General features: G+C 37.4%; 1 long non-coding RNA gene across 1 annotated transcript in view; it reads left to right on the top strand.

Moving 5' to 3' along the window:
* The first annotated feature begins 1,170 nt into the window (after positions 1 to 1,170).
* Positions 1,171 to 25,027, top strand: part of LOC128777041 (uncharacterized) — a 57,115-nt gene continuing 33,258 nt past the window's right edge. The window contains exons 1-2 of the long non-coding RNA XR_008422193.1: positions 1,171 to 1,240; positions 1,791 to 1,826. This is a non-coding gene — a long non-coding RNA (uncharacterized LOC128777041). The remainder of the gene's footprint in view (positions 1,241 to 1,790; positions 1,827 to 25,027) is intronic.

The raw sequence follows: 25,027 nt of genomic DNA, 5'->3' as shown, positions 1-25,027 counted from the left end.
ATGTTGCAAATATTATGTTGCAAATATTAACTGTGAAAACATCACATAATACCTACCTGGTATTATAGCTTTCTTTTTTAAAAAAAATTTTTGATGTTTATTTATTTTTGACAGAGAGAGACAGACAGAGCATGAACAGAGGAGGGGCAGAGAGAGAGGGAGACACAGAATCCAAAGCAGGTTCCAGGCTCTGAGCTGTCAGCACAGAGCCCGGCACAGGGCTCGAACTCACGGACTGTGAGATCATGACCTGAGCCGAAGTCAGACTCTCAACTGAATGAGCCACCCAGTCGCCCCTAACTTTCTTATAATTCAGTGAGCATTTATAATTTCTTAGTAGGGATATTTAAGTTAATGAGTTCTTCCTCCATTCTTTTTATTGAAAGCATTAAAATCTTTTAGAAATTACTTTATGAATGCCGTTTTAATTATTTTACCGTATTCATTGACCACTGCTTTAGCAAGAAAAGAGATTAACTGATTCGGGTTTAAAGAAACAAATTGGTGCACTGATCTTCAGGTATTTCTCTTCCTGATATGACCACTAAAGTCTAAGTGTGGTAGCACAGGCTCGACCACAGTGCTGGTTTCATTGGTGTTCCCCTCTATTACTTGTCAGGGATTCGAAATTTGGTGTAAGAAACACACTAACCTTCAGCACATTCAGAAACAGACTGACTCCTCTAAAATAATTCATGAGGGCTGGCCTCATGAAAAGTTAGGTGAGTCCACCAGGTAGAAGGACATCAAGTGTAATACAGGACCTTTAAGTAGCAGTTAGACTCAAGTTCAGGATTCTTGAAATTAACCATTAAGGAGTCTCTATGTCATGGACTATTGAAGGGCCCCGAGCAGGATTGCTGGAACTGTCTCCCAGTGGTAAGGTGTTTAGTTTGGCTGTGAAGTCTTTTACCAAATTGGGAAGTATTACTTAAAAGCCAGGTATCTAGCTTCCTTTGCTACATTGCAGGATCTGGTAACCCTAGGATTGGTGTGTGCTGGGTAGAGGCACCTGTCTGTGTAGATGAGGCAGGTGCCCTTTACTGGCTGTGCTGACTCTGACCTCACCTGCTTTACGCAGACATTTCCAGCTTCATCAGTATGGATATTTGATTTTTTTTTTACTGCTATCAAAGGACTAAAGCATTGTCGGTGCTTCCTTCTGCCCTAGGTGTATGTTGTTACTCGACTCAACATCTAACCCCTTATTGCATCAGAAAGTATGCTGAAATTTCAGTAGGTAATTATCTTTTATGTCCTTGTAAGTATAAATTATAGGCTCTTTTTTATTCACGTTATGTCTTCTTTCTATTTTGAAGGAAATGATATGAGGCTTCCTAACCCATTTTTTTGGGCTACTGCAAACTTTGCTTTTCTCCCTCTTTTCTGAACTCTTATAGTATGCTTTGTGTCTAAGAATTTAGTTAAGATTGGCACTATAGTATTGCTCTGGAATTCAATCCAGTCCAAAGCTAGACATTTTTCTCCACAAAGGGTGAGGATAAAGCATTTTACTAATATCACATACAATGAGAATATTTTTACTAATATCACTGCTAATAAACTAGTGTTAATTTACTAAAATTCCTCATATTACTGAACCTAGTAGAACGCTGGGCACACAGCGGATCTGCAAGTGTACTCATTGATTGAATCAGTATTTCCACTTTTTTACTATTTAACCTAAAACATTAATTTCCTTCAGCATGAAAATTATTTATTGAACTGTAAGAGATCACCCATAAAACATACTAAGTCAAATAATATCACTTCCTCTTTCATGTCTTTAGGAAGAAATGCTTCTACCAAATGCAGAATACAAAAATGTAAGTCGCTGCCCTGAATTTCTGTTGCCTTATACATTTCTTCTTACCACTGCTGAGCCAATGTTTTCCTCTTTTAATTTCTCTATTAACTTTAATTAGGCTCATGAGTTTGCTGGCCAGGTGGGTTTTCCCTAAATACCCACAACTCTGTTTTCCAGGCTAACAGTAGAATTAAGTTAAGCTGCAGATCTGAGGCAGAATCTAACATTATAAGCTATGGAAGGTTCCAATGCCACTACAACTCATTTTATCCACTGAGGATTTCAGCAGGCAGCACTTTTAATAAGCCAGGCTCGACATTTTTCAAGGAATACTTTGGGATCCATTTTTGAAAGCAATATTGGTTACGATTCCACAGCTGGAAGATTTCCGAGAAAATAATGTTTTGTCCTCTGGAAAACATACTTGGTCCATACGGCATACAAAACATAATAACTCTAAGCAACCGGTTCTAAATGTTGCTAACACGTATCTCTAATATGTAATTTTCCAATGGCATTGTCATAGGCACATGATATAAGAATAGTACAATGATTTCCAATTCACTCTTTTATTTTATCTCATTTTATTTTGTCTTTTAGGAAACACAAATTGCCTACATTATTTATGTATTTCTGTACATTGACATAGATTTCACTTGTAATTTTCTTACTGAAAATTTTGAAAAAAAGCAACAGAACAGAGCTGAAAATCTTCTGCGATCGTACAGGGCATTAGATCGTCTCAGGTACTGGCTGCTGGTTTAATAAAAGGATAGGATTTCCATTTACTCTAGGCAGGCTTAATGTATTGTTCTCAGAGTGAGACAGTCAGAATGAGTCAGGAGCCAAAGAATACACTTTATAGACACAAATAATCGTAAATTCAGAATGTCACCTTTAGGCAGAGGCATTTTTATTATTGTTAGTGGAGCTGCTGAGTAGGTTTGATGTTTTATTCTCTTGAGGACTCAATGTTCCTGAGTCCTGGAGCCCTGTCTTTATCAGGCTCGCAAGGAGGGAGCCCAGCCAAACTTGCTTCCTATACTTCTCTATGATTGATAGCAGATGGCATGCTTTAAAATAAACCTATCCATTAGCAGTCCTCAGTGTTTTTACTCAAGGCATTTACAACTGTCTCAAGCAGAAAACACATTCACTCTGTGAGCTAGTTTCAGTCCACAACAGCTGTACAGGTGCAAATCTCTCATTAACTCTTAAATAGTAGTGAAATAAACAATGGCTTTTTCTCTTCCTTTATTTGAGGGAGCATACTTCAAAGCTGCTGTGGAATTATTCTCCTCCGCAGCAAAGCTTCAAAGGGTGGAGTTTTATTAAAACCGCATAATATTATGCAATGATAGGCTAGCCCAAAGAATGTATAGATCATGTGGTGGATGTTATAGTTTAAGAATTTGTTTCTATGCACACAGATTTAGTGGTAACTTACCAGTCTCACAGGAGTGATTGTGATGAGGTAGGGGAAAAAAAATACTCAACAAGAGTCCCTGGCAGCACCGAGGCCCCTGGTGACAGGCACCTCTGCTCAATGTATAGCCTCCTCTCCCCTTCCCCTCCCCCTCCCTGCTTGCAAAGGGAGTGTTTCACCTGAACTTTTATTAACACAGTGAGTTAATGGTTTGTTTTTAGGCAGTCAATTGAATTTCCTTGCATATTGCTAGCTAGAGAAAAGCAAAGTCATTTAAAAGTTAATTTGTTACCCATACTGAACACCGGTAAGAAGGTTGATTTGCACTCAAGTGAAGAAAAAAAGCTTTGTAGTTTAAAAGAGTATTACTATTAATATTGGCAAACACCTCACAGAACTCACCTTGTGCCAAGTATTGGTGTATAATCTTACAAATAAAAACTTATTAAATCTTATCAATAACTCTTGAGAAAACTCTTGTCAATATCCCTAATTTTACATGTAAGGAAGTCACCCTGCTGTGTTATCTTTGGTGTAATTAATAGTCAGACCCCATGCCTGAGTGGCTCAGTCAGTTGAGCAGGTGAGCATAGGACTCTTGATGTCTTCTCAGGTGATGATCTCACGCTTCATGAGTTCAAGCCCTGTGTTGGGTGTCAGTGCAGAGCCCGCTTGGGGTTCTCTCTCACCCTCTCTCTCTCTGTCCCTCCCCATAGGTGTGCTCTCTCTCTCACTCACTCTTTCTCTCTCTCACAATAAACAAACAAACAAACAAGCAAACCAGTAAGGCTCCAAGCAGAGTACTTCCCTGTAGAAGTTGAGAGCATGGTTTCTAAGGCCACACTGCCTGGGTTCAAATGCTTACTTCAGCACTTACCGTCCATATGACCGCAGGAATGTCATTTGATGGTCCCTGTTTTCTCACTTCTTACTTTACAGCTCCACTGTGGGCTAATACTTGTTCTTTCCTGTAATGGTTGTCGTGATGATTGAATGAATAAGTGTATGTATAATGCTTAGAACAATGCCTGAGACTTAGTAAATGCTATAAAAGTTTTAGCTAGTGCGTTGTCATCATCATCATTATGAAAAACATGAGGTTGATTCTTAAGCCCTTAATATAAATTAGTCTTTTCTGTGTTTTGAACTATTTTAATGTTTAAACAGAATAATCCATTCATTTTTATTTCACATTTTATTAATCAAACACATACACAGTTGCAAATCAGAGACCCTGATCAGCATGAGGTAGAAAGGGTTTTCATATGAAATTGATAAGATTTGACCCCAAAGCAAAGTAATTGGACATTCTAGCTTTAGCAGCCATACTGTTGGTGAGTGTGTCATTCTTTTGGGCCTCCTGAGATAATGAAACTGGTTAATGGAGCCTCTCATCACAACCTCCCATGGGTATCAATGGGCCCACGCTGCCATGATAGGTAAACTCATGCCAAAATATCTCTTCAATGGGCAGCTGAAAGACAAAAGTAACAGTCATAAAATACGCTCTATAACTTTCCTATCCCCTGCTATAGTTTATAAAGGGTAGCCTGGGTTAAAGGATTTTTCAGAGGAAGGCTCACATACCAGTGACGTACCATTAACTTCCCAGTGACCACTCAACTAAAGATAGAAAAATATGCTGAAAAAAATCTAAGTGCACATAAGGTACTTCGGTTACAACCCATCTTCACAGTGTCTGTGTGTTTTCTCACCGGGAGCCTTTTGTAGAGAAATTTGCTTTTCTTGTCTTTGCAAGTGCACTCAAGTAAGTTTTAGGTAATAAATATAACCTATACACAAGGTGAAAAAAAACACCCAAATGATGTGGGGAAATTTAAGTGATGAACAACTGGGTTAGTACTGGGTTATTTTATGTTGGTATGGATATGAGATATCCAATTATTATAATTATAATAACGATTTGGTTACCCATAACATTTCATTTGGATTTCTGAAAAGTAATTCTATATTGGGTATGGTTATAGAAGGTAAGTGCTGGGCCAATGGATATTCCATACTTCTTGCTGTAAGCTTCAAGGGAATATGGCTAGTAATTTGAGATTACTCAAGGGCACCTTGCTGTGCATTTTAGAGGAAGTTGGTATATTAATGGTTCCTCTACACTTCATTACTAGTTTTAGTATCACACTGAATGGGATTAAGTCAGTTAGATTTATAAGCTCTCTATACAGAGAGAAGGAAAGAGAAAAAAAAAATAAGGAACAAGACCTAGGAAAATCAGTACACTTATTGGATTAAATGTCCTAGAGAGAGAAATTAAGTTTTAGTAAGAATTTTTTTTCAGAAAGATAGATATTAGTAGCTTGAAAAAATTTAAGAATATATTTAAGCATTAAGATTTTTATAGTAGCATAAACTAAGACTATATTATTACAGAAGTATAACTATGCATGATTTATATCTCCTGTAGAATGCCAAATAATCAGCATTTGTAATGCAGTGGAAGAAAGGAGGGGTAAGGACCTAGACATCAGTGTACCTGCATTCAGTAAAGAATAACAAACCCAATATCTATATACCCTTAGGCCAATTACTTCAGCTCTTTTTTCTTAAATGCAAGTTCCCTATGTCTCAGATTCCTCAACGGTAAGTTCAGAGGGTTGGACTATCAGAAAATCAAACAAATGGCAGGTGGGTTTGGATTCCCCCCACTCCCGTGGCCATGATAGGCAGCAATAATTGATTACAGACTTCCTGCTAAGCCAATATGAGGCTTTTGAATTCTCAATGCCGTGAGCTGAGCAGCCTTTCTGTGGTCCTCCTTACTCAAAGTGAACTTGAAATGAGACTCACTGACTCTATTAGCACCTCGATGGTCCCTAAATTGCAAAAATTCTGGATTAATACTTTCCCACCTTGAGGCATTGTCTGAGTTTAAATGGGAAGATGTGTTAAACGGAGAGACAGATAAAAATAATTCATATTTTGGTGAAGATAGTATCAATGCTGGTGTCTTAATGTTACTTTCAATGACTGTATTCCTATGAGGAATCCTTCCTTTTAGGGAAATCTTGATATCCTTTCACACTAGTTTATTTATTTACTGTTATAGTTTTAAAACTGCTGAACCTATTATTTTCCTTTAGTTGTTCACTTGGCCCCTTATTCAACATAACCTTTCTGCTAGTTTATACCCAGTGTCTGTTCTTCTAAACTGATCCAAAAATTGTGTTCCCAATGTTCTCGTCAATAGCTATTTATCCCTTGAGCTCCCCTTTTTTCTGTTTGCTCTTTTGAAGACTTGTTCTACTTTGTTCAGAGCTTGAAATTAGCAATTTCCAAGTAGTCTATATCTGTCTGTTTCTTTCTCTGAACTCTTGTTTAATTGGAATGTTTTAGAAGTTGAGGTTCATTCCCAACTATGGGTCACAATTGGGTTTCTCTGCATTATTAGTTACATGTCAGAGTAGACGGCTGTTATCCAGAGCCTTGCGATGTGAATAGCAGCTTTTTAAAATCAGGAAATTATCTTTAGTTTATGAAACGTCCCTGATATATATGTAACTTATTGTATCATCCAAAATAATAGCGATTTCTTAAGAATATATTGCATTACTCCTTGCAATAATTCTTCTTTTTAATATAGTTTCAGACGGAGGGCCTAAACTCTCCCAGTTCAGAACTTTATTACTATTGTACCTTTTGGTAGCATTTTACATTTTGGAGAGTGCTTTGTAGTTTCTATTTCTGGTGATTTTCAAGAAAATGTGGTCTTTTGGCTATGATTATGGGTTGGGACTTAGGAGACAGATTTTGGCCCTTTCCCATCTCTGTGACTATGATTTAAGTTACAATGACCAGTGACCCTATTTCTCCACAATCAGGCTTTCATCTCTGTAAAGTGGGTGCAATGTTGCTTATTTTGTTTGTGCGTGTGGTAGAAAGAAATATTTTTTCTAGGCTATTTGCCTTAAGTTCTTCAAGAGAAAAAAGCCCTAAGGAGCATGCAAGGTAGCACTTACCATGTCATCTTGGACTTCGTTTCCCATCCTCATGTTTCTTTCCTAACAAAAAAGTAATGAAATTATCCCTGAGAGAGAAGAGAAGCTGGATGGCAGTCAAGAATTTGGGCGGCATCCCCGATGGTAGTTGACATTTGTGTGAATCAGTTGACTTTCTTGTCACCTGGAGTAATGTTAAGTTGAATTTGTACGTTCAGCACAGTGAAACAAGCAGAGTTTTTAAATGTTGAATGTTCAGCAAATTAACAGTTACAAGCCTTCATATCCAAAGGCAATAAAGTATTGTTATGTAATTAAAATTAAGCAGAGTTCACATTGACAATAAATAAATACACACTTTAAGATGAGAAAAATGTGAGCAAATATATTAGCAATAATTAACATGTAATACTTTAAATAATATTTGAACTACTTACAAAACTAACTTTTCTGTTGTACATTGACAGCAAGGCAATTGGGGCATTAATCAGCCAGGTTCTGAATGGCTGACCATCAGAAGTTTGACAAAAAAGCAGGTCAAAGACTTGCTGGTACACTCTCTTTGAGAAAGCTTGTGACTATTCCTAGGAAGATAAAGCAAACACACCTATACACGTGCACACACACACACACACACACACTCACAAACCTTTATAACAAACAAAAGAGCGATATCACTTTATATGGAACCTTTATTTTTGAAGGATCCCAGAATGCTTATAAACTATTATTCAAACCACATACAGGAACCACTGAAGCACAGCCCTATTTTGGAGCCAGAAGAAGATCTGAAATGTCAGTCGAAGAGGATATTCTTGTTCTGGAAGGGATGTGGCTTGAGGGACCTAATAGGAGTTTTCTGGCTCTGATTTCTGCAGAGCTGTGTGGGTGAAATTCCTCTGCTTTCGAGCTGCTCGTATAAGATGAGGCTATATTGCTTCGGTAGGTGGGAAGTAAAGGAGAATCCAGTAATGGAAAGAGGAGGCATGGAGAATGGATTGTTTATGTTTCTGTCACCAAATGGCAGTGACTACAGCACAGTCACAAGTTGCCAGGGCTCTCTGCTCCTGGGGTAGAAAAATTGTCCCAGGTGCTAATTGAACCAAGTTGTTTGAGTTGCCAAATGAAAAACTCCTCTCCTATGGGAATTTTTGAAGGAAAAATGTAATAACAGATTCAACTTGCTTACATAGAATGTTCGAATAGGATGGACACTAAAGAGTATCTAGTCAAAAAACTTTACCATTAAGAAAACTAGCACCCAAACAGAGGAAGGGATAAGAGCACTATCTTAGATCAATATCAGAATCTTCCAGTTGGAAGAGACCTTAGTAATTAATTAGTTACATCTCCGACATAATTGTAGAATGACGTCTAAAACCTTTCTAAGAATTATTTCAGCAATTCTGTCGGCTGACAGACTTAGATTATCAAAGAGCAATGATTTCCATTGTTGGAAATCTCCTCATAAGGAACATTCTTCAGAATATTCATTCTTTCATTTCTTTAATACACATTTATTGAGTGCCAATCATGTGCCAGGCATTAAGATATGCTTTGGAACACAAAGGAAGATAATACAAAACAACAGCACCTACTATTTATTGGGACCATACTACAGGTTTGTTACCATGTACCTTATACGTATAAACTCATTTATTCCTCATAACAAGTCTGTGAAGTAGGAAGTGTTATTTTCCCCATTCATAGATAGGTAAGGAAGAGAGTGTGAGTAACTTGCCAAAGAGAAGCAGCTAATAAGTGTCAGAGCAAGGATTTAAGCCAGGTGTGATGGTTTTAGAGCCCATGCTCTTCACCCTAGCACCATGCCACTCTTTAAGTCACCAGCTAAACAAATAAGTGAACAACACAATAACTGATTCTTATTAGAGCTATGAAGAAAATGAGCAGGGTTCTGCAAAAGGCTTCATGAGCCCCATTAGCCAGGGGGTCAGGGAGGACTCTGAAGGGTGGGAGTATTCCTAGGAACTAGCCATCAGAAGAGCTTTTGTCAAGGGAAGAACAAGCTCAAAGCCCTCCAAAATAAGAATGGAGAAGAATCTTATGGAGCCCAAACTTTCTTCTTCCAAAGTTCTCCAATTTAATTCTATTCTTGAAACTACAAAAAGTACATTGAATTTCTCTATCATATACATTTGTTTGGGAATAAGTGAGGCTCGTTTTCTTGGAGTACTGTATAAACCATCAATCACTGATTTTATAAACAGACCTTTGCCTTTTAATAAAGGCCTTTGTAGAAATTATTAGGTTTGTCCTTAATCTCTGCTCCTTTTATTTTATTGTTTCTATCACCACACTTGCTGCTCCCACCTTCATAATAATCATGTTTGCTATAAATGACCTCCACTGATCCTTGGCACTTTAATGGAAAAAAAAAAAAAACTAAACTAAAATGTATTTAGTATTTACTAGTGTTTGCTATGTATCAAGCTTCAGGGGAAGACCCTTATATATTTTATTTCATTTAAGTCTCACACTTCAATAGGTTGTATAATTAAATAATTTAACACATTGAGGCCAGGGAGATTAAATTTCCTGAGACCACTCAACTGGTTAGTAGCAACCCCTGAATTAAAAAAAAATTGGTTTGCATGATTTCAAAAATTGCTCAGTTATTTTCTTCCCATAACTCCTCCTGTTAATTTGCTGAATGTTCTGATGTTTAAAAAAATTGGTTTGCTTGTTGTCATGGCATAGTTTTTATTGTTTGTTTATGAATGTGCTTGGTCATAGATAATTATATTGTTTTACTTCATTTGAGTTATATGTGGATTGTTGCAACTACATATGTTTAGTTTAATTGCTTCTTATTTTTATTTTTTTATTGAAGTATGATTGATATATAACAGCGTATTAGTTTCAGGTGTATATTATAGTGATTTGATATTTTTATACATTACAAAATGATCACCACAATAAGTCCAATTACCATCTGTCACCACACAAAATTATTACAATATTGTTGATTGTGTTCCCTATGCTGTGCATTATATACCCATGACTTATTTATTTTATAACTGGAAATTTATGCCTCTAAAACCCTTTTACTGATTTTACCCACCTTCCTGTAATTGCTTTATAAAGTGTTTTCCTGCTTATAGTCTCAAAACTTGCTGTTTTATGCCTTGTGTTCAGATCAAAAATCATAAAATCAAAACTTACAGACTGATTTCAAGTGGTTTGGGACAAAGTTAGAGGCAATGGTATAACCCTCTTAAAGAAACAAAATGGCATCAGTATTCCTCTGACATATATAATGCTACTGCATTAAAAAATTCTATGCATACTGTCATCATTTAATTAGCATCACTTTTAATTTCTTAATAGTACATAAAATAATCCTCAGTGTTAGAGCCCATGACATCTCAGAACTGATTAAATATGATGAATAACTTGACCAAATTCACATAGGAAAGTCACTGGTAGTGCCCACAATCACAAAACTTGTAAAGAATTCATGCTCCGGGCTCCTGATTACTAAACTATCCTGCCTTTTAGTAGAATACCAAGAAATTATATTATTCTACTCTGTGTATCAAAGATGGTAAAACTTACTGAATGTATTAAAAATTAAAATGTATTCTGCATTATACCAAAAAAAACCTATATACCTTAGAATGTAACATAATAAAAATACATATTCTATTAGGATAGATTCTAATCACTAGCATAAGGTGGTATGCTTACAAATGCTAACATTGATTTATCTCCAATTAGCCTTCAAAGACAATAGATTGAGATGGTAGCCATTCGCTCATCATTCTAGGTTCCCTTCACTTCATGTTTCTTTCCCTGATGTATAGGACTGGTAGTCTAATATGTAAGGATACCAGGGCTTGACATGTAAAAAGGAAGCCGAGACTCTGTATTATCTTAAGGTAAGAACAAAGAAGAGAAAACAAAACTCCTTAGGAAAGAGTTAAAGACTTTCCTGATGGAGGCGTATCCTTGAAATTAAATATTTCTCCATACAAGTTGACATTTAAAATGTGTGACTTAAGAGAGATAAGAAGAAAATTGTGAGAAACATAACCTTAAATATTTTGGATCACATTTTCGTGGATTATGCAGCATTTGGCACAAACTTTCAGAAACAGAAACACTCCAGGGTACTGAGGAGTATTTGTGTGCACTTTATGTGAACATATATGCATACTCACACAGTGTATTTGGGGTATAATGTACTAGCTATATAGACTATGTCTATGGCAAAATTGCTTTTCATGTAACATTTCCATCCCTGGGACTAAATGTTGGCTCTTTTAAATTTGTTTTTATGGATGCTTCCATGCTGAACTTATGGAACATAGTTGTTGGATCGCACAAATATTGTTTTAATTCTTCATGGGCAGTCAAACGTCCTTTGAGAAGTCACCCTGGAGCCATTCTTAGAGATGGCGTGTTGTAGACTGGACAGAACAAAGCAGTAAAAGAAATAAAATGGAACTATGTTATCATTGGCTGCCCTTTAAACATATTAAAAGCTCTCAGAAGAGATAATCTGCAGTAGGGAATAGTGCTGTGTTGGCATAGGGTGTACAGGATGAGCTAATGGGTCTTTTCCATCTCTAATTCCTGTGATACTGCAGATCTAAGAGATGTAGCCAGTGATTGTTTACAACATAACAGATTTCTGTCTCCCCTCGCCCCCCCCTCCTCTTTTTCCCCCCTGTCCCTGGGGTTCAACAGAGAATCTCTTAAAATAAACAAGAACTGTGAGAAACTAAGAGAAGTCAGCGACCGGCCCACTTTTTTTGTGGCAGAGTATGGAAAGTATGAAGCGCTGATCTGACTGTAAGGGCTGGAAAGCGCAGGGGCCTGAGCCATTTACACTACAGGCAGTAGTTAAAAAAGGAAAAAAAAAAAAAACAAAAAACTTGAAAAAAATGGGTGTAACCCTGGGCTTTGATACAACTGGCCTTTCAGCCCCCACTTGAGATTTGAACATCCCCAAGGGATGCTGTGGTTTGGAATAAGATCGTGCATTTAATTTCACTCAGGGAACTTATTGGACTTGGCACCAAAAGAAAGAATTTGCAGTATATTTTTTGTCATGATTAGTGGCCCCCTCACCACAACATTTGATTATTTTGGAAAGGGAAAAGTTAAATCCTTGTAAAGTTGTGATTTACAATTTGCGAGCATCCAGGTAGGGAGCATGGCTTCTGCCAGCTTGATCATGGGATCCACATTTTATTCTCGCTCATTGATGTGAGAAAACAAAACAGTTCTGTGGGGGGAAATAGACTTGGAAATCTATCCCTTGATTATCCTGGGAGATTTTCTCTCTACACTACATCTTCTCTCAGTCACGTTGATTTTGGTCTCCGCTGGAACTTGTAGCAAGAAACTGGCATGGGGCTGGTTTACTTTTCATTTCGAATCTGTAGTATCTGGCATTTTTATGATTTGATTTCTTTGCCCTCACAGTTATGCAAATCTTGAGGCAAAGAAGTTAGAAGGAGGTTCCAATATTATACCTGAAAATAACTTTCACTGGACTGTTTTTCCTCAAGGTTTATAATTAAGATTGGATATCTCATGGATGTTTTAATACAGACTAAAATATATCCAGATAGCCAAAGGGAAAGGGAATGGCCAACTGGGTAGGCCGATGAATATTTTCCTGATAGATGCACAACTTTCCCCATAACTGTGATGCTTTATCCTCTGACGTTAAGAACGCTGTTTGCAGAAGTAACATTCCTTTGAACACTCAGCTTTCTGAAATGGTGTCCTGCCACAAGGACAGAAGTAGGGTAAGTTTGAACATCAATGCTGAGTAATAGCCAAGCAAATTACATTCTGTTCTAGTGTCCAACAGTCAGTCAGGTCTTGAAGTAAATCACGAAGTAGAATTAATAGCAATTAAATGCCACCTCTTTTACTACTTTTGAATTTGGGGGGTCTATTTTTAGTTGGATTTGTGCTTACTGGAAAACAGTCTGTAATGTTTAGGCAGAAAGTTCTCACCATGATTACTGAGTGAAAGTTATTTGCTGAATAATGTCAATGTAGCAATGTTAGTGGTATTGTTGGCAGAGGGAAAACACTTTTTTCTCTCATTCTGGACTTGGACAGGAGATAAAGATAAATACAAGACTTTCATTGGTATTTGGGAAGTATTCCATTTGGTATACTTGTCCCAAGTTGGGCATGGTGGTTAAGGGAATAGATGGGTAAGGGCAAGGAGCCCAGGTTCCAGTCCCAGCTAGCTGTGTGACCGTGGGCAAATTGTCTCTCTTCTCTAGGTCTGTTTTCTCGTCTGTACAATGGAGCAAGTAAAACTGTTTCATTTGGTTGTTGAGGGGATGGGAAGGTTAATATAGATATATCATTAATGTTGTGTAATGATTGGACCATAATAAGAATTCAATAATTGCTAGTTATTATGGCTGTTTGGTATTGACCTCATTAACAGGATAGTTCCTGGTTGTACATCCTGGTAAATTTAGATCCATTTCTCTCTGGAAGTAAAAATACAACATCTGCTTCCTCTTTCTACTCTCACTGACTTAATGACAGGGAGTCAATGAGAGTTTTCTTATTTGACCCCACCTTTGCAAAGCTATTATAAAACTTGAATCAAAAGCCAATTTATTCTGTATTAATGAGACCTCTTTCAATTGACCATGACAGGAAACCAACTCAAACTTTTTCTTACATTTTCTCATGTTTCTAGGAATTCTGATCCATGGGTTCCTGTTATCTCCTCTTCCCCTGTGCCCTCTTTCCCCTTCCTTTTTACTATCTCCCTTTCCTCTCCAGGATTTACTTTCCTCTGCAATGGATTCATTTTAGGCAGGCTGTCTACACATGCTGGCAAATATGCTCTCCAGTGTAGGTGATCTGACAGCTAGAATTCCTAAAGGATTCATATCAAAATGATGTGGCCTTCTCATAATGAAGGCTAGATTGTTCCTCCAAATATGTCTAGTGGATATCCACTTACCAGTTACCAATTGTGGGCCATTTTTCTCTACATATGCTCTTTTTCATATCTGAACAATTTTGTAATGTCCTTGCCTAAAATAATGCAACCCTCCTCTATACTATAAACATATTCACTCCTTTCACAAGAGTTACAAACCCACACCTTACTTTTTTAGTACGTCCAAAATGCAGGTTCAGGATATTTGAGGGATGTGTATTTGCCTGGAATCTGACACAGATGTGGCAATTTCATAACCTAATGACAATTGCTAAATGGTATTTTCAATTACCATCTCCGTGGACATTGGAGAAGGAATGAGTGGATAAATTCACTAAGATTACTATTCAGTAAAGGCGAGAAGGAGTGGTCAAGAGTTTTTGGCATATACCGTATTCCGTTGGACTGGAGGAGCAGGATCCCTTTGTTCTGGTGGTAGAAAGCATTTCATGGCCCCAGTCTGGCTACTCTGAGATATGCTTCCTGTCCATTGTCTTTCAAGACCTCATCTGAGAGGGAAAAGGTTCTCCTGCTATGGCAAAGTGATTTCAAGCAACTCAGGTCACCCGGACATGGTATCAGCGTCCTGGCAATTGACTTGGGGATTGGCCATTCCTAGACCTTTATTTATCAGTCTTTGAGTTTCTTTGATAAACATCTTTAGGGGTGCCTGGGTGGCTCAGTCGGTTAAGCGTCCAACTTCAGCTCAGGTCACGATCTCGCGGTCCGTGAGTTAGAGCCCCGTGTCGGGCTCTGTGCTGACTGCTCAGAGCCTGGAGCCTGTTTCAGATTCTGTCTCCCTCTCTCTCTGACCCTCCCCCGTTCATGCTCTGTCTCTCTCTGTCTCAAACATAAATAAATGTTGAAAAAAAAAAAAAAAGGAAAAAGATAAACATCTTTAAAACCTCAGGGGGCTGCCGATCTGTTTGTTTTACTTGTGGCGCTCTGCATGTTATTGATTCTAAGATGCACATTCTTTTTTACCTTTTCACATTTTGGAAATGTTCCTAAAGCCAGTGAACACATGGAGTCAAGGGCTGTCAAGAGCTGGATTCTAGACCTGTTCTGGGGTTTTGCTTTTTTGCTTTTTCCCTTTAGTAAGAACCTTGATGTGTTGCCCACACCTCCTCTACTGCCTATGTATTAACAAGCACCCTAAGGAAGGGAAAAAATTCTACAATATTCACTGATTAGAGTGGTTAGGAATGTGGAGGGACAAAATGGACAAAATCAAACACAGTAACATACCTGTTTGTTACCTTTACAACTTGTAACATTTGACTATTTACTGTTAAAAATACCTTTGATGTTCACTAATGCCATTTACATTAGAATTGACATCATCTAGGACATCTACCCCGCTCTCTTCCAAAATACCTCTTGATACCACTTACAGAGACACAGTCAAAGTTAGACTTGATTTACATGATTCTGATCAAATCTGGCATTTAAAAGTTTATCTGTGCTAGTAAATTCGTCAATACGGTCTCTATTCATAATTTCTATGGAATTATTATTACTTTTTTAATGTTTTTATTTATTTTTGAGAGAAAGAGACAGACAGAATGCGAGCGGGGGAAGAGCAGAGAGAGAGGGAGACACAGAATCTGAAGCAGGCTCCAGGCTCTGAGCTATCAGCACAGAGCCTGATGCAGGGCTCGAACCCACAAGCTGTGAGATCATGACCTGAGCTGAAGTCAGACGCTTAACCAACTGACCCACCCAGGCACCCCTCTATGGAATTATGAAATTGTCATTTGCATTTTAAAAAAATTAACATCCTCAAAATCCACCTAATCTTATGCAGATTAAGTCCATTTTCAGAGAACTGTAGGAATTAGTTTATTTGCAAGGAGCAGAGCTCAGACTCACTTATGACATGGTTGACTTAGCTGTTTTCTCTCCATCCAGACCCCTGAGTTCTGTGTCCATTTATTGTGTCTACTTCCTTTTCAATCTGCACCTGAATAACTCATCTTCCTTTTTCTGGACACGCACCTCTGTCAATACCTTCTTTGAAGAACAGATCTGTTGTTAATTAGTTTTACTTTTGTATCCTAGCTGTGCTTTCCTTTAATGCTGCAACAGGCGTGCTGGAGAGAAGATGTTCCCCTTCTCCCCTAAAGCACAACTAGTGAAAATACTGCTCACACTGATTAAACATAAAATTGAGGATAAGTTAGCTGAAGGCCTAGAATCATGCTTAGTAAACTTAATCATAAAACATTATCTGGAGCATTAAAAAAAAAAAAAGTTTCCTGGGCCCGGTTCCAGACTCATCGGGTCAGACTTTCTGAAATAAGGTCTTGAGAATTGTTCTTTAATGAACTCCCCAGGCAGTTCTTATGACCAGGCAAGTTGGTCTAAAATAAGCCAAAAATGGAAGAGGGTATAAACATAAGAGCTCAATGGATGCCACAAAATATTGCATGACATGGAAACGGGTAAAAGTTTGATCGACCTTTTCCAAACACATTTATGAATGGTATAATCTTATTGAAATGTTATTGTTGCCCTCGTAGTTTCTCTTTCCTATATTGTAAACTTTAATATGTCCAAGACGTAGAAAGTTATATGAAGTTTGAAACCAGAGAGAATAAATAACTAAATCCCACAGGATTTGAACGTGAGGATTCTATAGAAGTGAGATGTACTTTTGTACCCACACACATAAACAAGTACTTGGTTTCATCTCATTTACCTCCTAAAGAGTAACTTTACTCCAAATTTTGCATTTCTTTGACTTTATTTCTTCATATACCTTAATGTTTCTTTTTCAAAAAATTATATATTTTCTCACTTTATTGAGGAATAATTGACAAACATAACTGTATGTAGTTAAAATGTACAGCATGAATATACATATGAGTAAAATATATATTATATGTAATGTATATATACACACACAGGCAGTGGAATGATTACCAAGATCAAGATAATTAACATATCTTCATCTCACACAGTTAACTCTTTGCGTGTGTGTAGTGAGAACACTAAAGATCTACTCTGAGCAACTTTTAAGTATACAATATCATATTGTTAAGTCCGATCACCATACTGTACATTAGATCCTCAGAACTTATTCTTCTTATAAATGAGAGTTTGTAACCTTTGGCCTACATCTTCCCATTTTCCCCTCACCACAGCCCCTGGCAACCATCATTCTGAGAGCATTATGGCAGGTGAAATAAGTAAGACAGAGAAAGACAAATACTGTATGGTATCATTTACATGTGGAAGAAACAAACAAACAAATAAACAAAAACCAATTCTATAAAAACTGGGAATTGAATGGTGAAACTTAAATCTTTCTAATATGTTATTTTGCGAGTATTTTATTACTTTAGAGAAGGGTAATTTTATAGGTAAAAATGGTATGATGTACACGATCGTTTGTAATTTTTTTACTATTTAGTATTTCTACATTAAGAAATCCATTTAAAAGTATTCTAACATCAACCTTTGAACCAAATCGCCATCTATCTAGATGATATTGAAATGGTTAAAATATAATCCTTTACATAATTTCAATAGTGCTATGTTGCAAATATCTTGGCAGCAGGACAAAACCATGAAGATCAAAGATTTTGACAAAAGACATTCTTAACTACGACAGCCCCGTATTTAATTAAACCTTTTCTGCAACAAGTATTTGAAACACTTCATTCCACATTTCTAATGTTAATTATTTAATTACTGTCTTCTAGATAGGCTGTAAACTGGCTTAGGTACCTACATTCTATATTCCATTTAGTCTCTACTTTGTAAGTCTGTGGCCAGTTAACTAGTGGCATTTCTGTTAGTCTAAAAACAGAGACCAAACTGCCCCAGATCTGAGATCATCTGTTCTATGGCTTTCCAGATCTCCTCATGTAAGGATTTGAGAACCCAGCAAAGAGAAAGAGTTAAGCCTATTCTCCTAGTTGGCAGAAACTTTGTAGTTTAAAATTACATACTGACTCTGGTGTAGAGACATAAGAAATTATAGAGCAGACACTGTCCAGGACAACGTATAATTTACAATGTACTAAAGAATGTATACCGCATGGCAAAGTAAGTGAAGTGCTTCTTCAAATATAAGTGTTTTGCATAGAAAGGCAGTAATTATCCACTCCTAGGGAAATGTTTGCATTCATTCTAAATCAATATTTACTATTCATTTCTTGTGTTCAACAAAACAGGGATTTAACTTTTTTTTTTTAATTTTAATGAAGCACTAAGACTATAATAATTCTGCAATGTAATTGTCTTGATATGAAATATTGCTAAATGGTGTTGCTATTTCGAGAAAGAGCAGTGTGAAATGGAAGGGTATCCCTGTTTGTGAAATGTTACTTTGGGAACATTCAATTCAAACTCAGCCAAGCAGGGCAACTCACCAGTTTTCAAAGATAACTTAAGCTGTCTCTTTGGTAAGACCCTTAACTAGGATCATTCAGATGAGTCTTTGGCTTTATATCTTTTTTTCTTGCTCCTAACACAGGCTTTCTGATAACGATTCTGTTTCAACTGAACTATTGCTTTTCAGTGTGTGTGTGCGTGTGTGTGTGTGTGTGTGCACATGTGCGTGTGTGTAAGAAATTCTTCTGTACAATTGTTCTTTTCTGCAAGAGGAAAAGATTTCTTCCCTTTTACCTTCCAAATTCCCCCTGATTATTTTGTTCAAAGGAACCTCAAGGAAAATGCTGAGGGAAAAAATAAGAAAATAGGACACATGAATACTGTACTCTGAGACAAGACTGAAAGTCTCTGGGATATTTTTATTTATAGAGCTTATGGTCTGATCATTCTATGACTTTTCTTTGGAAAATGACTACGATTTTTTATTATAGAGGCTAGAAAAGAACTGGACAATATAACAATATGTTATATTACAACATGAATACTCTTTTTTTTTTCTCAGGAACAGAAACAATAATGGCTTTGCCCCGAGTGTCAGGTCAAAGCAGAGTCCTTCAGTGCACATCATTACATTACCAAATGCTACATAAATGCCCAAGTTTTCTGCAAGCTTATCTCTCTGTCTTCCACTTCTGCATATAGTTAAAGATCCAAGGTTTTCTCTTGTTGTTCTCTTGATGATTTTGTTTTTGTTATTATTTTAGCGGTGGGTCAGACCAATGGGACATCTTTTTGAAAATCCCACCACTCCCAAGAGGTTTTTCAGATTCTATATCGATTAGCTTATTTGATATTAAAATTTAATCAATGTATCTTTGGATTCACAGCTTCTATAGTGTCCCTGTATTATTTAAAATGAGATTAGGACAGGAAGGGAATCAAAAGTAAATCATATACCTTTGCAAGCTCATTATATGGTGTGCCTAGTCTGACTTTAAAATGTTCGTGTAACAGCAGTGTGGAGTGGGTCTGGACCAAGATTCCCTCTCTGTGCTTTCCTGCCATTTATAATTCATGCAAGCTCTTTGAGTGAATTACTATTTGGTATGTACTCTGGGGACAAATAATATCATTTATGTATTGTGATTGCTACTCTAGTCTATCTTCCTTTTTATTGACAAGAAACAAGGGTGTTGCTTGTAGTTTTGAAAATAAATGGGGTGCAGAAATTGTCCTTCTCTTTCTGAGAAAAGCACCTTCTTTCTGCAGGAAATGCTATTGTAAACTGTACTGTTATAAATGGTGTGTTACTTTTCAAGATATTCCAGTCTCAGTGTATGAAGTAACAAAGTGTTCCTTTAGCATTCAGTAGAGAGAGCCAGTGGAAAAGCAGCAGTTAAGGACACGTTCCTAAAGTCTGGAAAATCAATGGGACACTAAAAAGGGAACTGAAGTGGGACCGGAAGGAACCTCTTGAGGGTCATTTACAAAACCAGAAACTGATTATGAACAGAGCTTTTACCCAAGGAACTGGAGGGGGCCAGAAACCCCATTCTACTGTGCTCGGTGAAATGCCTAATAGTTGAGATGTTTTCTGCACAGCCCATAAAGGATAATGAGGAAGGCTTTGATAGCTTTAAAGAAAGTCACTCTGTGGCCTCTCACAAAAACATGATCTGAGTGTAAGTGGCAAATGCTTGCAGACCCCAAAATGAAAAGGGGCAATGCCAGCTAGGTAAGGCAGTTACCTTGCTAATTGCACAGAAAGAGGTCCTGATGTGAGTTTGCACCTGAGGGAAAAATAAAAGCAAGGGATGTCAGAGTGTAAAATCTAAGATCTCATTTACTTCAGCTGAAGCCTTCTGGAGTCCTTGAAATTAGCTATGGTTTTACCTCTACATGATAATTATTTAATGTAGGTCAAATTAAGGACTAACCTGCATTCTTAGTTTTATTTTCTTATATATTTTTTTGGATTATGCATCATCCTTATATTAGTTGGGGTTCAAAACTATCGTATTACTGCTTTCCTATTGCAATCATTTCTGAGATTTCTCTTGTATATCACCAACCCCCCCCAACTCAAGCAAAGACTTCATGAATAATTTAAAAAAGAAAAAAAAAGGAGAACATTCATGTTGAAGTATTTATATTAAGTTTGGTAATGAAGAAAACAAGTTTCGTTAACTGTTCTTTTTATGGTGCCTTTGCTACTCTTAGCAAAAGTCTATTAAAAAGAGAAACCCTAAAATCCTCTCCCAAGGCACTGAGGACACTTGCACTGACCTTGTATTCATTCTTTCAGAATATGAGACAGTTACATTGAGTAAGAGAGTAGCTGAATGCTTTTATTCATAGAAGTAATTTGCTACGTGGATAATAGACTAGTCGACCAACAATGAAGTCATGCTCTCTGCCAGTCTTTAGGCAAGATCATTGATCAATCAGTTGGTAACTTTATGACCATTGATCACATACCTGCTTGGCATGATACCCAAACAACTGCTGAGATTTAGCTGCAAACAGATTGGAGAACAACTTCAGCTCAGGTCGTGATCTTGTGGTCTGTGAATTCGAGCCCTGCCTTGGGCTCTATGCTGACGCCTTGGAGACTGGAGCCTGCTTCAGATTCTGTATCTCTCTCTCTTTCTGCCCCTCCCCCACTTGCTCTCTCTCTCTCAAAAAAAAATGAATAAACATTAAAAAAATTTTTTTAAATGATGATGCTCTTTGAATCAATGATCTGAAAAAGAGGCAACAGAATGTCCTGCAAGGCGTGTCCTCAACCACTCAGAGAAAGCCTACTCCTGACATTTACATGGATGTACTGGTTATGAGCCTCTCTTTATCTTAGTACTTACAGTCCTAGAAGACTGACTGACACATGGCAGAATGGGGCCCACAGTGTGCCCCCAGTGTGGGGCCCACACTTGGTCATCACCCGTACCTGGACTTATTTCAGCTCCAGGGATGTTCAGTGCAATATCATTGATGAATAGATGCCTCTTCTTTGGATTATTTCATTATCCATGTCAGCAGTTTTCAAATTTTTTGGTCCCAGAACTCTGATCCACACAAAAGTTATTGAGGACATTTAACAGTTGGGTATCATATCTATCAATATTTACCCTACCAAAAATTAAAACTGAGATTAAAAAAATACTTATCAATTTATTTTTTTAAAAAAACAATAATGAATCTATCACTGTGCCATAAATAGGCTTTTCATGAAAGATAGCTACATTTTCCAAAACAAAACATTTAGTGAGAAGAGTGCCACTGTTTTACATTTTAGCAAATCTCTTTAATATCTAGGTTCTCCCATCTGCTTCTTCACTAAGCTAGTTGTCTTTTCAAATATTATGTAGCCTTTGGAAAACCCCCTTGTAGACTCCAGAGAGAATGGAAGTGAAAAAAGGCAAAAGTGTCTTAATATTGTTAGGCAAATATTTTTGATTCTGCAGACCCCCTGAAAGGTTCTCAGGAAGCCTCAAGGAGCCTCGTGTATCACAATATTGCTCTAGAATGTGTTGAATTCATGGGTCCATTTCCCTCCCCCTTGCCAAACAATGAGTTCAGTTGAACACCTGACACATATTAGGTACTCAATATAATTTCTTTTCCAATTATTCTTTTCTAGTTCAAAGGAAATCTTTTAAATTTGTGTCTCAGGGCTCAGATAGCTGCAGATCCTGATGATTTTTCATGCAGGGAAGAACATTATCTCACTCTGGGTCTCCTTTTAGGTCACTTCTCTTTGCCCTTGAAGAAGGTTAGGGCAGAAAAGGAGAGGAAAATGGGAATGGGAGAAAAAACAGCATTCTGGGATCCTTATGAGGAACAAAATCACACACCTGGGATTCTGGATTTCTATGTTTCATGTCTTAAATAGCCAGTCCTAATGGGTTCTAAACTATTTTCACAAACATACTAATTTTAAAACAAATAGGGTGTGCATAGGGTGCCGTGTGGTATGTCTGAGGTATGATTGAAGGATAAATCTAGAACCTATTACTGTTTCACCATCTGAGAACTGATGCCATACAACACAGCTTATAAACATAAGTGCCATAACTATCAGATGTATATCATTACATCTGTCAACAGTCAAACCAATCTACCCAAAGTATTTAAAGCCTAGAAAAAAAGCAACACGCGTATTTTCACAGTTTGGCATTGAGTTTTTGATCATGTAAATGTTAAAATTCATTTGTTTTACCCCATGTTTCCTGGGCTGCTGTGTGCTACAGATAAAGCAATGTAGAAAGAAACATTATTTTAGCTTTCAAATGCCTTGCAGTCTAATGAAATCTACTCAGAAAACATAGCAATTAATGATGCAGAGTAATGCATGTTAGGATGTGGAGAAACAAGATGCTTTAAGAACCCATAAAAGGGGACATAACCTGGTCTTTGCAGGAAGAGTAAAGCTGCTTAGGGAAAATGAAGTTTCCTGAAGAGTGAGTGGAGCTGGCCTGGTTGGCATTCACATGAAACTGGAAGGATCTGCCAAGTAGAAGGAGCGTAGAGAGAGACCACAATTCATTTGCTGACTCATTTACATCAATAACTTTGAGATTGTTTATGGAGTCTTTGAAAGGTTATGATCAAAATGTGATCACAAAGAGGCTTGAATTTTGTCAAGATCATTCTGGCTGCAGTTTGGACACAAAAGGCGAGACTTGTGTCATGTTGGTCCTAGAGAAGGAGGATAGAGGGCTAAATACATAGGATGGCAGCAGAAGTGATAACTGTGAACAAATTCTAGAGGTACTGAGAAAGTTGCTCAAATAGGCTTCAATGATTGGTGCAGAGATGAGGATGGAGTGAAGAGGGAAAGTTAGTTTGAAGCTCAGGTTCCTGGTGTAAGCAATTGAATATTTTCATTGAAACAGGGAGCCCAGTAGGAGGAATATACAAGTGCAGATGTCAGAGAAACATAACGAATTCACTCTTTTTGAAATGTCTGGGTGGAGATATTGAATATTAGATGTCACCTATGAAATCACACGTAAAGTTTTATGGAATTATGGAGTTCACAGGCTTATGGACTCTATTAGACTGACCACTATGAAATGGAAAACTCATACTTTGTTTCTTAATTGCTACCCCATTGCCTATCATATCTGCTCCAAAGTTATGAAGTTCACTAAATATTTATAGAATAAACAAAAGTGCAAGTGGCATGAATAAAGAACTATGAGTATCAGAGGAGCGATTTGGAATGGCCGGATAGATTTAGAAGTCAGTAGCATGTGGGTGACAGTTGAAGTCAAGGAATTAATTGAAATAACCCGGGTGGATAGTTAGTGTAGGGAAGAATGAGGAGGGAAATTAACAAGTACCTGAAAGAATTGCAACTATATATAAGGAATAGGCAGAGGAAAATGAATCTCCAAAAGCTATAAAAAAGAGGACCCAGAGAATTGGAAATTACAACCATCTATATTCTTTTTATAAGCAACAGAGACTGACTATCTATCCTAAGCAAAATTTAAACATATCAAAAAATATCTGGAGATAATACAAAGGCAGAAAACATGGAAAACCAGCCTTGGAAAATGGACATTAATGTAAGCTATGGAGAGCTGGATAGCATAAACTAGAATAAGCATAAATTGGTGGTGGTTTGGAGGGGGTCTTCTGTCACTGTCAGTGCATGAATATGACTTTTAATCATCCCTGTAGCCTGACTTGATCAAACTTTGAAATCCCAGAAGAAAGGATCTGATTGGCTGAGCCCTGCTTAGAGCTCTACTCCCTGTGCCGGGGAAAAGAAAACATTATACCCCTTCAACTTTCATAATGGGAAGTGACAATTAACTCCCACCCAACTCCATTCCAATGGAACATTCCCAAAAAGGGAAATAGAAACATTGGTAAGAAGAGGGGAGTGGGTACTGGGTAGAACAAAAAATGGCAAATATCATCATGAGACAAAAGCTAGAAAACTACAGTAATCTTATAAATTGAGATAAATTTGGATGAAGAGAAAAAAAACCCAAAGACTTCTTCATTGGCAGCAACAGCAAGGAGGTCATCGTGACTTTGGCAAGAGTAATATGAGCAGTGTGGTGGTGCTGTAAACCAGACTGGAATCGACGGAGGGGTGACAGCTGGGTGACAGAAGAAAAAAAGCTAGTGTAGACAACCATTTTAAGAAGTTTAGCTTAGATTAATACAAGGGGAAATTTGCTTTTATCATCTGGAAACATTGAGAATGACAGAGAAAACAATTTTGCCCTTAAGCAGAGATTTTCTAATTCCGATGACCAGGGAAAGAGTTCTAAATCTTGCATGACCCGAGATGGGTAAATTTCCACATCTGGGCAATTGCCCACGCATTGGAATCTCTCGTTCTTTTTGCAGGATGCCAGTGGGTTGCACAACTCTGTAAGCGGCCTTGCCTTTGCCTCTGAAAATCTTAGCCACATGATTATCACTCCGATGTTTCAACGTAGGTTGATGTTATCCTTAATATTGCTGTCCTTCTATTTTTCTCTAACTAGGATTTCGAGCACATTGAGGCAGGGAGC

The sequence above is a fragment of the Panthera pardus genome, unplaced genomic scaffold, assembly GCF_024362965.1.
Source record: "Panthera pardus isolate Hobbes unplaced genomic scaffold, ASM2436296v1 HiC_scaffold_10, whole genome shotgun sequence".
NCBI lineage: Eukaryota > Metazoa > Chordata > Mammalia > Carnivora > Felidae > Panthera > Panthera pardus.
This window is presented reverse-complemented; position numbering and strand designations above follow the sequence as displayed.